The sequence below is a fragment of the Momordica charantia genome (genome assembly GCF_013281855.1).
Source record: "Momordica charantia cultivar OHB3-1 chromosome 7 unlocalized genomic scaffold, Mcharantia_2.0 BLBB01000007.1, whole genome shotgun sequence".
NCBI lineage: Eukaryota > Viridiplantae > Streptophyta > Magnoliopsida > Cucurbitales > Cucurbitaceae > Momordica > Momordica charantia.
The window spans coordinates 3,889,455-3,905,640 of NW_028275165.1; the positions used below are offsets into that span (position 1 = coordinate 3,889,455).

Genomic DNA, 16,186 nt, shown 5'->3' on the forward strand with positions numbered 1-16,186 from the left:
AGCGTGGCGAGTAGGTGGGAAGAATTTTGTTAAGAACTTCTCCACTAACGACCCCCATGTGGTGATGGATCCCGGTGGAAATGCATTGAGCCATGCTCTAGCTTGGTCCTTCAAAGAAAATGGAAAAAGTGTTAGTCTCAGAGCATCGTCTGTTATACCAGGTAATCGAAATGCATTTGCAATTTGAATGAATGATTTCAGATGATCATGTGGATCCTCATGTTCCTGCCCTCCAAAATGTCCAATTGTCTGCAACATTTGGAACATCATTGGTTTAAGCTCAAAGTTTGCGTGGGCTGGAATAGGGTTGACTATCCCTGAATCAAAGTTCTGAAAAGCCGTGGCGGCATATTCTCGCATTGCCACGTCTCTGTTGTCCGCCATCTGGATATGGTTGAATTCATCATTTCTCGCATGATCCCTCATATTACCGTTAACAGCAGGTGGATCAACCGGATCACGAGGTGGAATATCTGCCATTGATGTGCTCGTACTCTCTACCTCACTTTCAGGACTGATTTCACCTTGTCTCTCTTTTTGCTTTTCTAGTTGTTTTCGAAGTCTTTGCTCCTTTCGAGTTTTTCGAAGGGTCCGCTCAATCTCAGGGTCAAGGGGTAGAAGAAAAGATCTTGTGCTCATGCACTTTAACTTACCCTTGTGAGATAAACGACCAAAAATATAGAACAAAAACGGTGGATGGAAATTACACCCAACAACAATTCACAAAAATAAAAACTAAAAGAATTTGAAAATAATTTTAAAACTAAAGTCCCCGGCAACGGCGCCAAAAACTTGACTGGGCGTTTATGCTGAACGCACGCACTAAGCGTGGTAACAATTATATAGATGCAAGCGCACACCTGTCAGAGTAATATAAAATGGATGGAGTATCCAAGTATCGATCCTCAAGGACTTCTAAATAATTTCCAAACTCTAAAGTTTTAAAGAATAGTGAATGTTGAAATGAGTGATTCTTGTAAAATGGGAAGTGGTCACAAATAATGGTTTTGGATTTGGGATTTGGACTTATAATGATAAAACCTAGCCCGAATTACTTCAAGTTAGCCAACAAAGAATCAAGGACATGCTAAGGATAATATGCATTTTACTTTAGAAACCAACGACTACGCTTCTCACTTGACTTATGTCTAAGCAAGTTCAAAGTCCTAAGACATTCCCTAATATGTCTATTATGAGAGATATCTTAGTTTTAGGATGGAAATAGTCGCAACCTCGGGTTAAGGTCCTATGTCTAGGCTACTTAAGCGGAACCCTTATGTCTAAGGCGCTCCTCTCCTCGGTTTAACCACTCAACAATGCAAATAAGCAACCTTTTCAGTATTGACTTGTTAAGACTTACAGTGGCCTTCTCTAAATCCTAACTTTTTGGGAAAACATGTTGAGCAATGAATGGAAAGCAAAAAACACTACTTCTTAGCAACCCTTTTTAGACATAAAAGGCTAACTATCCATAACCGGGCTAGAGACGGGAATTTAGAAAGACATATTGAAGAAAATACAGCAAGTAAAATGGTTGAATGTGGAATGCATGTGTGAAAAACAAAAGTTAACTAACGGAGAGTTTTTATCGGGATTGAGAGCTTCGCCCTTCTCTTTCAAGCAAGGGGGAGTGTCACGTGCTCTTTCCTCCAAAAACACAACTCTCTTAACTAAAAATAAAGTAAAGGCAAAGGGAAGATAAGCAAAGTGCTGGATTTTTATATATTTGAATAAGTAGAAAATGACTAAGTACAAATGGAAACAAAACAAGCTCAATAAAGGAATGTAAAGTGCTCGGGATTTAAAAACCAAAAGTAACTAATGAAAGCAACTCAAAAGTACTTAGAAAGCAACAAAGAAACACTAAAAATGATCAAGAGAAGGAAGCAAGGCTTGATGATTTTGGTGGAGAAGTTGCTGGAATTTATAGCTGTGCAGAATTGGTTAGGTAGGTCCTAAAACGATGGTGAATCACCCATTTCCAACTCTTTTGACTGACCAAATCGTGCTCAAACTGATAGTGGAACACTTCTTCTACACGTATGCATCGGTTGGAACCACCAAAACGCATTGGAAGACGCGTTTCATTAAGGGCAAAGTTGGAAGAAAACCAGTTTTTCTGCAGGCACGCAGGCGCCTGGCGCCTCCCATGTAGGTTTTTCCGTCTTTTTGCTTCTTTTGATTAATTTGCACTCCCAAATGGTCCTAAAATGTCATAAATACAATATAAGCCAACCACAAACCATAATATATGAATTTTGCATGAATTGGAACTCAAACGACCGAGAAAATCCGAAACAAAGCTGAAACATAGTAAAAACAGCATCTAAAACCTTCTTTTTACGCATGTAAACAAGCGTAATCACACCCCCAAACTTAACTTTTTGCTTGTCCTCAAGCAAAACTTAGCAACTTTAATCAGCTTTCTAACACATGGACAAGGAAAAGCAAAAGCAACCGAGATGTTCAATCATAAATTGTCTCAGGGAAAAGATGTCAAAGCCTACCATTCTATTGCCTTTGTAAACTTAGTCACTATAAACCAAGTTTGAAATGATAAAAACTCTCTTTTAAAATCTTTTTTCTCTTTCAAAAACAGAAAACGTTTTCAAATACCCCTAAGGAATCTGCACACTCCCTCCTTACACTAAGACTTTTACATCTGAAAGACCGGCTACTAGCCCCTGAGGTTTCCACACACTAACATCGGTTTCAACCACAGCTACTCGTAGAAAGACTTTGAACTAACAGCTAGGTCATAAAACGACGACAATGAGAAACACGAAGTCACTTATCACCATCTTTACTGCTATTTTCAAAGTCAACACCCAACCTAAAACTAAATGGGTGTCTACAGTAGGACTCGGGAATCATAAATACATTTTCTTTAACTCTCAATGTTTTTACCACTCTTTTCTTTCTAACACAAGTCTTTTCCCCACTCTTATTTTCTCTCAACAAGACTCTTTTTACTCTTTTGCAATTTTTTTTATTGTTTTTTTTTGTTTTGTGTTTTTTTTTTTTTCAACACTTTCTTTTTTTAATAGCATTTGTTTTTCCAACTGACTCTTTTTCAAAAGAAAATAGCATGATTTTTCAAATATAAATAACACCTTATCTTTCTGAAACAACGACTGACACAACGACTGTCCCCCCCAAACTTAAGAGAGACAGTGTCCTCATTGGGAAAAGACTTTTGCATCAGATGAAAAAAAGCTTAACAGTAAAAAGGACAAGGACTTCCTATATAGGGGCAAAGAAAAAGCTTAAAGTCTGTAAAGATCAAAAAGACATAAAAGAAAATGAGTTTATCACATAAACAAAGGAAATAGCTCAAAGCTTAGTCAGGCATAGAACCGAAAACTCAACAATCTCTTATAATCATCATCGACATGAAATCACATGCACAGCACAGATGCTTCAAAATAGGCATGTGAAAAGCTAAACTAAGGTTAAGTGAAGGCATACTTTAAGTGATCAGAAGATAAACGATACTAATTTATTCATGCTTCAACTGAGCTCGAAACATAATCAATACAAAAAAACATGCGTAGTAATGCTAGAATATGCAAACTACGTCATTAACCAAAAGAAGAAAACACAAAAAATAGCAAAGAAGGAACCTCCCCTTCATGAAGTCGGAGGTTGTGGACTAGGATCAGTGTCAGTACTGGGAGATGGATGACCAAGGATAGCAGCTAGCGCTGGAGGCCATGAAGGTAAAACCGCAAAATCCAATGAAGCCCTTAAGTTGTAGATATGTTGCACGACTTCTCGAACCTGATCTCGTAGCTGTTGGTTCTCCTCTCGAAGACGACGGATCTCCGATGTAGGAGACATCCCAGTACCTTCCCTTCTTTGTAACGCATGGGCGATAATACGCCGAATATTCTTCTCTTCCACAATTGGGGCATCTCTCTTAATTTGATCCTCAGGGAGCTGTACACCTTGTCGCAAGCATAAAGAAGTGACCAAACGTGGGTGATAAAGCTTACCACGTGTTCGGTGGGCACACTCATGGATACTAGTATTGATCAATTCTCCATAATTCACATCTATGCCCTTTAGCATGGCATAAACCAGCAGTGCCCTATCCTGAGTGACATGCTCATCATGCTCCGTTGGCAGAATTCTGTTTTTGACTATGTATAACCATCCTGCAGCAGCTAGGGAAACATCCTCGGGTTTTAGTCGTACCTTGCCATGAGTAGTCAAATCCCAAGTAGCCGAGGGCTTCCCAACACATTCTAGAGCCTCATCAAGCTGTGCTAGAGTCGGAGTCACTAACATCTTATTGCCCACAGCATCTCTGATATTCTCAATGTTGAAGGTGTAGTTGATCTGAGTGGCATCAAACCGTATTTCCTTCCCGCGCACTATGGCTATATGTGACTGGGGATGGACAGCAGCATAGAACTCTCTGACTAACTCCAAAGCCTCACATTGTATGGGCTGAATGAGTGGTCTCCACTCTTTGTCTCTAGCGGTCTCCCTCCAATCATCAGGCACATCTCCTAGAGTGAGATCGAATCCCAATTCTGTCATAGTCTTACGGGATTTCATTAATGAAGTTCGAGTGGCTAAATTTGCCGCGTTCCATTTCGTCTCGACCTCCTCTCCCTCAGACAAGTCTAGTTCAATTGTATCAACTGGCCCAGGTGCCACTACCTTCTTCTTAGCTTCAGCTGCTTTAGCTTTCGCAGCTCTCGTTTTAGGTTCATTCATGGGCACTGTCGGCTTCTTAGCCTGAACTGCACGACGTTTTGAACTCTTTCTCTCCCGCCTCTTGTATTGGAACATTTCCCTTATCGTCTGCGTGTCCTCAAGATCTTCTTCGCTGGTAGGTTCTTGAGTACTATTCTCCCCAACCTTGGATCTACCTGTATCACACCCAAGCAGGTTAACTGTATTAGAAGGAATAGTGTGAGTATCCCTTACCCCTGGTAGAGTGGTCATCGGTGTGACATACTCATCTGTTGCCAACGGAGTAGATCCAGTTGCCCCAGTAGGCAACTCTTGGTGACTACAAAACGCTCCTTCTGTAGGTGTATCCAATGGGGAAGGTTCCTGAGTATCTGTTCTCACCACTTCGTTCTCGGTATCCTCTGTTTCCGGTATATTTGAACAATGTCCTCGTGAAACCAGTACAAAATCATCATTACCATCTTCCGGTGTAATAATCAATGGAGATGAATAAAACTGCTCCTCGTCCCTGTTCTCCATAGATGAATCCTTAGGCGTCAGACGCCTACTACTCCCATCTTCCTCAATTTCTGGGTCTATCATCACCTCCTTGCCCTTCCTCTTTTGCCCTATCGAAACCCCGGGCTCTAGCCTATGGCTATGGCTCTTCTCTTGCTCTCCTCCATGCTCATCTCCTGCATCCATTGGCATATTGGTTGGGGTTGGCATCCTAGGAGGCTCTAAGGGTTTTAGTTGTCCCATGTTGAAGGTACTCGATATGTTAGGGTTCAATTGGGGTGCTTGAGGTCCTCTTTCTAGGAATGGAAGTTGAGGTGGTGGGGAAACTCTAGGTGAAATCATACCATAATTATGTGGAGGTACCCAATGACCCATTCCATAATAAGGTGGAAGGCTAGGAAATAGAGTAGATGGGTTTGGCATTCCATAAGGATGAACACTAGCTGGAATTTGCATTTGAGACAAGGGAAAATGATAGGAAGGAACCGGGTTAAACATAAACGGTTGGTACATACCCGGATTGATCATTGGAGGAAGTTGTTGAGGATTTTCAGCCCTAAACTCACTGTTTTGAGGTATATTAAAGGTGGGTAGTTGCTGAAAATTAACATAACCATGTGGGCTCATTATAGGATGTTGTGTAGGAGCTTGGGATGGAGGACATTCAAATGTTTGAAGCGGGTTTCCTCCCCTAACAGCAGCTAGCCTAGAATCTGAACCCATGTGGTGTTGGAAGTTCTCCAATGGTGGAAAAGGAATGCTTGTGGCATTTGGAGCTTGAGTAGAAGAGGTAGGAAGTGAAGTATGTTGAGAAGAGGAAGCCATAGATGTAAGCAAATGCTGGAAATTTCTTCTTCTCTTTGGTAGCTGAAAATCGAAAACAAGGGTGATGAAGGGAGTGGGTTTTTGCCGAAAAACAAGGGGAAGAAGAGAGTTGTGTGGGTTTTGGTGAAGTTGTAAAGCTTAGGCAATGGGTCTATTTAAAGCTTTCCCCAAACTAAATCCTAAATGGAAAGGGATTGACATTTAAGTTCAACTAAGTTTCCTAAACCTAAAAGGAAAAGAAAACAAATTTGAATACAAAATAGGATTAGGGAAACAAAATTTGAGTTTGAAGAGAAGTTTTTAAAGCTAAATCATAAAGGATTAATGTTTGACCCAAAATAAAGCCCATGCTATAGAAAATTAAAACCCAAACCGTGAAGGAAAACGAAATTCGAACTGCTGGAAAACAGGGCAGGCGCCAGGCGCCTGCGTGATTTATTTTCGCAAAGGGCAGGCGCCAGGCGCCTGCGTAATTCTTTTTTTTTTTTCAACGTTTTTTTTTTCTTTCTTTTTTTTTTTGTTTCTTTTTTTTCAACGTTTTCAAAAACATTCTGTTAATAAGAAAAACTTTATAATGAAACAAAGAGAAAATACAAGATACAAAGACTTCCTTCCTTTACTTTTGTTCTTTCAAAAACGGATAAGAAGGAAAAAACATTTTTCGCAAAAATTTATTGACCTGAAAGTTGAATAGAGGTTTTTCCTCTATCCACTGGTTCTCCAAAATACGGCTTAAGTCTCTGCCCATTTACTTTAAAAACATTTCCCTTAGAGTCAACTAGATCCACTGCCCCATATGGGTAGACTTTAAAAATTTGAAAGGGACCAGACCATCTAGACTTAAGTTTTCCAGGGAAAAGTTTCAACCTAGAGTTGAATAACAGAACCAGATCACCTTCTTGAACATTGTTCGGCCGAAGACGCCTATCATGCCACTGTTTAGTTTTTTCCTTAAACAACTTAGCATTCTCATAAGAAAAGTGCCCGTGTTCTTCTAATTCCAACAATTGTAACTTCCTCGCTTCACCTGCAGCCAACAAATCAAAATTTAATTTCTTAGTAGCCCAAAATGCTTTATATTCTAGCTCAAGAGGCAAATGACATGCTTTTCCAAAAACTAGCCTATAGGGGGACATGCCGAGGGGAGTCTTAAATGCTGTCCTATATGCCCAAAGTGAATCATCAAGCCTAAAAGACCAATCCCTACGGTTAAGATTTACAGTTTTTTCTAAAATGTTTTTTATCTCCCTATTAGATATTTCGGCTAACTCATTCGACTAAGGATGATATGCTGTTGCAACCCTATGACGCACATTGTATTTAGTCAGCAACTTTTGCATAGACCTATTCACAAAATGAGCCCCCCCATCGCTTATCAGACAACGCGGGGTTCCATAACGCGTAAAAATGTGCTTTTGCAGAAAAGGAATGACAACTTTGGAATCATTGGTAGCAGTTGCAATGGCTTCTATCCATTTCGAAACATAATCTACTGCTAAGAATATATAAAGCTTACCATTAGAAGATGGAAATGGACCCATAAAATCTATACCCCACACATCAAATATTTCAATTTCCAGGATCGGGGTTTGAGGCATTTCGTGGCTTTAGATATATTACCTGTCCGTTGGCATTTGTCACAAACCTGGGCAAACTTATGTGCATCTTTGAACAGAGTGGGCCAAAAGAACCCACTTTGCAAAACTTTGGCTGTGGTTTTGTGTCCTGCAAAATGTCGTCCATATGGAGACATATGACAAACGTCTAATATCGCCTCGTGCTCTTCTTCTGCGACACACCTGCGTAAGATATTGTCAGGTCCTAGCTTATATAAAAAAGGCTCATCCCAACGATAACATCGAACTTCATTTAGAAATTTCTTTACCTGTTGCTTGTTGAACTCATAAGGAACTATTCGACTTACCAAATAATTTGCTATATCGGCATACCACGGAACTAAATCAACTCGCAAGAGTTGCTCGTCAATAAACTGTTCACGTATAATAGTTCCATCATCACAGAGCGGGGATTCCAATCTAGACAGGTGATCAGCAACTTGGTTTTCAGTACCCTTCCTGTCCCTAACTTCAATATCAAACTCTTGAAGTAACAAAATCCACCGTATCAAACGTGGTTTAGCATCTTTTTTAGCAAATAAATATTTTAAAGCAGAATGGTCAGTAAAAACAATGACTTTTGTGCCTATCAAGTAAGACCTAAACTTATCAAAGGCGAACACAACTGCTAACAGTTCCTTTTCAGTAGTAGTGTAATTGAGTTGTGCACCGGTCAGAGTCTTACTAGCATAATACACAGGATGCAAGATCTTGTTTTTACGTTGTCCTAACATAGCTCCTATTGCATAATCACTGGCATCACACATGAGCTCAAAAGGTAAATCCCAATTAGGTTCGATAATTATAGGAGCTGAACTTAGAGCAACTTTCAACATTTCAAATGATTTTAAATAGTCATCATCAAAAACAAATGGTCTATCATGTTCTAACAATTGACACAAGGGTTTAGAAATTTTAGCAAAGTCTTTTATAAAGCGGCGGTAAAATCCCCCATGCCCTAAAAAACTTCTAATCCCTTTGACATTTGTAGGAGGAGGTAGCTTTGAAATGATGTCTATCTTAGCGTGGTCTACCTCTATTCCTTGCTTGGAAATTTTGTGACCCAAAACAATACCCTCTTGTACCATGAAATGACACTTCTCCCAATTTAGGACTAGGTTTGTTTGTTCACATCTCTCCAATACTCTCTCAAAATTAACTAAACAAGCGTCGAAAGAATTTCCAAAAACAGAAAAGTCATCCATAAAAACTTCTAGAATATTTTCTACCATGTCAGAGAAGATGGCCATCATACACCTCTGAAAAGTCGCGGGTGCATTGCATAGTCCAAAGGGCATTCGCCTAAAAGCGAACGTACCATACGGACACGTAAATGTTGTCTTCTCTTGGTCTTCTGGAGCAATAGTAATTTGATTATAACCCGAATATCCATCTAAAAAACAATAGAAATCCTTACCTGCCAGACGGTCGAGCATCTGGTCAATAAACGGGAGAGGAAAATGGTCTTTCTTTGTTACCTCGTTGAGTTTGCGATAGTCAATGCAAACTCTCCACCCACTCACAGTTCGGGTTGAGATGAGCTCATTCTCCTCGTTGGCCACCACGGTTATACCCCCTTTCTTTGGTACACACTGTACTGGGCTTACCCAGCCGCTGTCGGATATTGGGTATATAACACCGGCGTCAAGCCATTTAAGAATTTCTTTCCTTACAACCTCTTTCATCTTCGGGTTCAACCGCCTTTGACTCTCAATAGAGTTCTTAGCATCTTCTTCCAATAGAATTTTGTGCATGTAAAAGGCCGGGCTTATCCCTCGGATATCTGCTATCGTCCATCCAATGGCCTTTTTGTGCTTCTCCAAAATCTGCAATAAAGAATATTCATTAGTAGGTGATAAATTGGAAGCTATAATAACTGGTAAAGTGTCGTTATCCCCTAGATACGCATATTTCAAATGCGACGGCAATGGCTTCTACTCCAACGTGGGTGGTTCCACTATGGACGGAAGTAACGACTTGCATTCTTCTTTTTGTATTTTTTCAATAGGATTACCCACATCTTCTGGTCCTTCTGCTATCTTATCAAGCTCTTCTTCAATCTCTATAACTAATAAGTCATAAAACTCATCAAACATAATAGGATTCAAGCTATTTATAGCAGAGCACTCTTCAAAGTCTCCTGGTAATTTCATGGCGTCTAGAACGTTAAATTTAACTTCTTCATTATTTACCCTCATTGTAATTTCTCCCTTCCTCACATTAAAAACTGTATCCCCAGTGGCTAGAAATGGTCTTCCCAAAATAATGGGAACGTCTAAGTCTGCCTCGCAATCTAGAATGATAAAGTCCGCAGGGAAAATGAATTTGTCCACCTGGACTAAAACATCTTCTATCTTTCCCTCAGGTCTTATGATAGATCTATCTGCTAGTTGGAGGGTAACCGTAGTAGGTCTAGCTTCTCCTATGCCTAAAGATTTGAAAGCTGATAATGGCATAAGATTAATGCTAGCGCCTAGATCACATAATGCCCTACCTAAGTTTTTTCCTCCTATGGAACATGGAATGGTAAAACTGCCAGGATCATTACATTTCATGGGTAGCGGGCTGCCTACAGCTTCACTACTACATTTTGTCATGGCTACCAGTTCATGCTCTCCTATTTTTTTCTTCCTAGAAACTATATCTTTCAAAAACTTAGCATAATTTGGCATCTGTTCTAGAGCATCTACTAATGGTATATTTATATGCAGTTGTTTTAAAATATCTAAAAATTTTCTAAACTGGGAATCATTATTTTTCTTAACTAATCTTTGTGGAAACGGGGGAGTAGGGGTAAAAGAAGGCTGTACCTGTGGAGGAACACTCGGGGTGTCCTCATTACCTTTTCTAATATTTTCTTTTTCTGGTGTTGTTGGATTTTCTGGTATCTTTACAATTGGTTCAGTGGACGGAATCTGTACATCTGTTGTTGGCATTGTTGGTCCATCATATGCCAGTCCACTCTTGAGGGTGACAGCTTTGCACTGTTCTTTCCCTTCTCGTTTTGGTAATTCAGTATGGCCTGGAAAAGAACCTTGTGGTCTATTCTTCAATTCATTGGCGAGCTGTCCCAATTGGGTCTCGAAATTCCTCATTGATGCCGCTTGGGATTGTATCACTGCGTCGGTTCGGGCCATGTACTTCTTCATCATATTCTCAAGATTTGAGTTGTTATTTTGAACTGGTGGAGTCTGTGTTCTCTGATTGTACTGCTGTTGCGGTGGTGGGATGTATTGCTGTGTAGGTGGAACATAGGGCTGCTTGTTCTGTTGGCTCTGCCCTTGATTAAAACCGCTCGAACCTCCTTGACCTCCCCATGAAAAATTAGGGTGGTGCCTCCAACCTGGGTTGTAGGTGTTCGAATATGGGTTAAAGTTCCTATTGTTACCATGTCCTACATAAAAAACGGAAGCAGGGTTATGTGGACAATTATCATAAATATGGTTTTCACTGCAAAATGAACAAATGAGATCGTTGACTTGGCAAACAGGGGCAGGAGTGCAAAAATCCGACTGCACAGGTTGTATCGGCGTGGCTAATGGATTTTTTATTCCCAATGCCATCTCTTTCAGCCTCTGGTTCATTGTAACCATCTCTTTTTGCATCGAGGTCGCAATGTCCAGAGCCAAAACTCCAGCTGGATCTTGCTTCTTTGGTGCTGCCCTAGATCTTTGCGAACACCATAGTTCGTTGTGTGAAGCTAAGTCATTTAGGATGTCAACTATCTCGTTGAATGTCTTCTTTGTAAAGGCTCCATTGGCAGCATTGTTTAGCATCATCTTAGTAGGATGATCTAAACCTCTAAAGAAATGTTCTATCTGGATGCATGCCGGCAAGCCATGGTTCGGACATTTCCTGATTAGTTCTTTAAATCTCTCCCACGCCTCGTGAACAGGTTCACGATCATACTGTCTAAAGGAGATGATCTCCTCTCTGATATCAGCGTGGCGAGTAGGTGGGAAGAATTTTGTTAAGAACTTCTCCACTAACGACCCTCATGTGGTAATGGATCCCGGTGGAAATGCATTGAGCCATGCTCTAGCTTGGTCCTTCAAAGAAAATGGAAAAAGTGTTAGTCTCAGAGCATCGTCTGTTATACCAGGTAATCGAAATGCATTTGCAATTTGAATGAATGATTTCAGATGATCATGTGGATCCTCATGTTCCTGCCCTCCAAAATGTCCAATTGTCTGCAACATTTGGAACATCATTGGTTTAAGCTCAAAGTTTGCGTGGGCTGGAATAGGGTCGACTATCCCTGAATCAAAGTTCTGAAAAGCTGTGGCGGCATATTCTCGCATTGCCACGTCTCTGTTGTCCGCCATCTGGATATGGTTGAATTCATCATTTCTCGCATGATCCCTCATATTACCGTTAACAGCAGGTGGATCAACCGGATCACGAGGTGGAATATCTGCCATCGATGTGCTCGTACTCTCTACCTCACTTTCAGGACTGATTTCACCTTGTCTCTCTTTTTGCTTTTCTAGTTGTTTTCGAAGTCTTTGCTCCTTTCGAGTTTTTCGAAGGGTCCGCTCAATCTCAGGGTCAAGGGGTAGAAGAAAAGATCTTGTGCTCATGCACTTTAACTTACCCTTGTGAGATAAACGACCAAAAATATAGAACAAAAACGGTGGATGGAAATTACACCCAACAACAATTCACAAAAATAAAAACTAAAAGAATTTGAAAATAATTTTAAAACTAAAGTCCCCGGCAACGGCGCCAAAAACTTGACTGGGCGTTTATGCTGAACGCACGCACTAAGCGTGGTAACAATTATATAGATGCAAGCGCACACCTGTCAGAGTAATATAAAATGGATGGAGTATCCAAGTATCGATCCTCAAGGACTTCTAAATAATTTCCAAACTCTAAAGTTTTAAAGAATAGTGAATGTTGAAATGAGTGATTCTTGTAAAATGGGAAGTGGTCACAAATAATGGTTTTGGATTTGGGATTTGGACTTATAATGATAAAACCTAGCCCGAATTACTTCAAGTTAGCCAACAAAGAATCAAGGACATGCTAAGGATAATATGCATTTTACTTTAGAAACCAACGACTACGCTTCTCACTTGACTTATGTCTAAGCAAGTTCAAAGTCCTAAGACATTCCCTAATATGTCTATTATGAGAGATATCTTAGTTTTAGGATGGAAATAGTCGCAACCTCGGGTTAAGGTCCTATGTCTAGGCTACTTAAGCGGAACCCTTATGTCTGAGGCGCTCCTCTCCTCGGTTTAACCACTCAACAATGCAAATAAGCAACCTTTTCAGTATTGACTTGTTAAGACTTACAGTGGCCTTCTCTAAATCCTAACTTTTTGGGAAAACATGTTGAGCAATGAATGGAAAGCAAAAAACACTACTTCTTAGCAACCCTTTTTAGACATAAAAGGCTAACTATCCATAACCGGGCTAGAGACGGGAATTTAGAAAGACATATTGAAGAAAATACAGCAAGTAAAATGGTTGAATGTGGAATGCATGTGTGAAAAACAAAAGTTAACTAACGGAGAGTTTTTATCGGGATTGAGAGCTTCGCCCTTCTCTTTCAAGCAAGGGGGAGTGTCACGTGCTCTTTCCTCCAAAAACACAACTCTCTTAACTAAAAATAAAGTAAAGGCAAAGGGAAGATAAGCAAAGTGCTGGATTTTTATATATTTGAATAAGTAGAAAATGACTAAGTATAAATGGAAACAAAACAAGCTCAATAAAGGAATGTAAAGTGCTCGGGATTTAAAAACCAAAAGTAACTAATGAAAGAAACTCAAAAGTACTTAGAAAGCAACAAAGAAACACTAAAAATTATCAAGAGAAGGAAGCAAGGCTTGATGATTTTGGTGGAGAAGTTGCTGGAATTTATAGCTGTGCAGAATTGGTTAGGTAGGTCCTAAAACGATGGTGAATCACCCATTTCCAACTCTTTTGACTGACCAAATCGTGCTCAAACTGATAGTGGAACACTTCTTCTACACGTATGCATCGGTTGGAACCACCAAAACGCATTGGAAGACGCGTTTCATTAAGGGCAAAGTTGGAAGAAAACCAGTTTTTCTGAAGGCACGCAGGCGCCTGGCGCCGCCCATGTAGGTTTTTCCGTCTTTTTGCTTCTTTTGATTAATTTGCACTCCCAAATGGTCCTAAAATATCATAAGTACAATATAAGCCAACCACAAACCATAATATATGAATTTTGCATGAATTGGAACTCAAACGACCGAGAAAAATCCGAAACAAAGCTGAAACATAGTAAAAACAGCATCTAAAACCTTCTTTTTACGCATGTAAACAAGCGTAATCACCACCCCCAGACCGATGGTCAGACCGAGCGTCTGAACCAGGTTCTGGAAGATATGTTGAGGGCTTGCACATTGGATTTCAGTGGTTCTTGGGACAAACACCTGTACTTAGCAGAGTTTGCATACAACAACAGTTATCAAGCGACCATTGACATGGCCCCATATGAAGCGTTGTACGGGAAAAAGTGTAGGTCGCTGGTGCATTGGGATGAGGTCGGTGAGAGAGTCCTGTTGAGACCAGAGTTGGTACAAGAAACTAATGGTGCCATCCAAAAGATTAGAGCAAGAATGCAGACGACCAAAAGCAGACAGAAGAGTTACGCTGATATTAGGCGAAGGGCATTGTAATTTGATGTCGGTGACCACGTTTTCCTTCGTGTGGCACCGGTGAAGGGAGTCCTACGTTTTGGTAAAAAGGGAAAACTCAGTCCAAGATTTATTGGTCCTTTTAAGATCTTTGAGCGCATCGGACCGGTCGCTTACCGGATGGCTTTGCCACCGTCGTTGAGCGCAGTGCATAACGTCTTCCACGTGTCCATGTTGAGGAAATACGTCCATGACCCTTCCTACGTCTTGGATTACAAACCGCTGCAGGTAGATGAAACATTGTGCTATAAAGAAGTACCCATTGGGATCGTAGCAAGAGAGACCAAAGTGCTGCGGAACCGGGTGATTGATTTGGTGAAGGTCTTGTGGAGGAACCACCAAATAGAAGAGGCTACCTGGGAGAGAGAAGACGAAATCAGGGCCCATTATCCTGATTTGTTCGAGCAACGAACTTTCGAGGACGAAAGTTTTTGAAGGGGGAAGTCTGTAACGCCCCGCGTTACTCAGGTTAGCTTGCCCCGAGTTCCGGGAAATTCTATAACAAAATAGATTTTATTTATTGATTTATTTATTTATTTCATTTTTATTTTATTTGATTCATCAGTGATCTTTATTTAATTTAAGTGTGACATCTCGGCTAGTGTGTCTTGTTACAGATTTAGTGGTGAGTTAGTAGCGTGTAGTTATTTATCAAGTTATGGTTTAGTACGGATTCCGCTATGTGACACTTGTTCTGGGCCATTGGACCAAGTACGAAATTATATTATTGGTTTTGTTAACAAGGAGTGATTGGGTAAGTGGGCCTTAAACAAAAGAAACTAGCCCAAGTGAGTTGTATGTTTGAAAACAAAAGAAAAAGGGGAATTAAAACAAAACAACCCTAGCCCATCTTGTTCTCCTTCCTCTTCTTGTTCCTCTCTTCCCTTTCTTGTTGAAGCCGCCAGCCCCCCCCCACTACGGATTTCTTTCTCCGACGAAGGAGCACCGACGACGGCTCCCTCCGGCGGACAGCAGCAGGCGGCACGACATGCAGCAGCGGCGTGCGACTCCGGGCAGTGGCGGTGCGCGGCGTCGGCAGCAGCAGGCGCGGGATGTCGGGCAGCAGCAGGCGGCGGCGGTGCACGTGGGTGCTGGTTTCGTGGTGTCTTCTCTCCGATCCGACAAGCCCCAACGACCTCGAACAACTTAGATCCGTGAAGTGCGGCAAGTTTCTTTGACCCACCTTTTTTCGAAGTTAATTTTGGGATACCCACTCATAAGCGAAGTTGTTTCGTGGTAACAGACATCAAAACGAAGACGTTGGAAGTCGTTTCGGCGCATTCCTCTGCTGTAAAAACGTGGACAGCAGCTTTTTGTAGTGATTGGCGATTTACCCCATCCGTTCGAAGCCTGATTTACGCTACCCACACCTTTGCAAGCTAGATCTAAGTTACCCACACCTACACGAAGTCGTTTTTGTGGTAATGAGCCCTTTGAACTCCCTTAGAGTTGATTTCGGAGGATGAATCGTACATATAACTTGCTGTTTCTTTTCTATTTTTATGCTTAGGTGTGAGATCGATGCAAGATTTAGGGACGTGGTTGTGTAAGTAGCACCAGGGGGCGAGTGTGTGCGTTATTTAGCGTTAACGGAATGGTTTTGATGTTGTTTTTCTTGTTAAAATAATTTAATTGAGCATGTAGGGATTGTTAGATTTGATTTGTGAATTTCTAGTGATCTTGTTGCCGTCTTCCTATTATTGAACAATTTTGAGGAAACATGCTTCCTGTTCTTATTGTTGTAGGTGACTAATAGGTTCTGAATTGTTGTAGTTAGAAGTAACTGGCTCATGACGTTTTGCAAATGTGATGTAAATGAAATGCTCGCGTTGTTAAACTGATAATTTAGTTTATATTGTTCTAGTTGTGAGC

General features: G+C 40.8%; 1 non-coding gene across 1 annotated transcript; it reads left to right on the forward strand.

Annotated features, from left to right (window-relative positions):
• The first annotated feature begins 11,477 nt into the window (after positions 1-11,477).
• Positions 11,478-11,584, forward strand: LOC148210026 (small nucleolar RNA R71). The gene has a single exon (XR_015792480.1). It is a non-coding gene; the product is annotated as a small nucleolar RNA R71 (small nucleolar RNA).
• Positions 11,585-16,186: the final 4,602 nt, after the last annotated feature.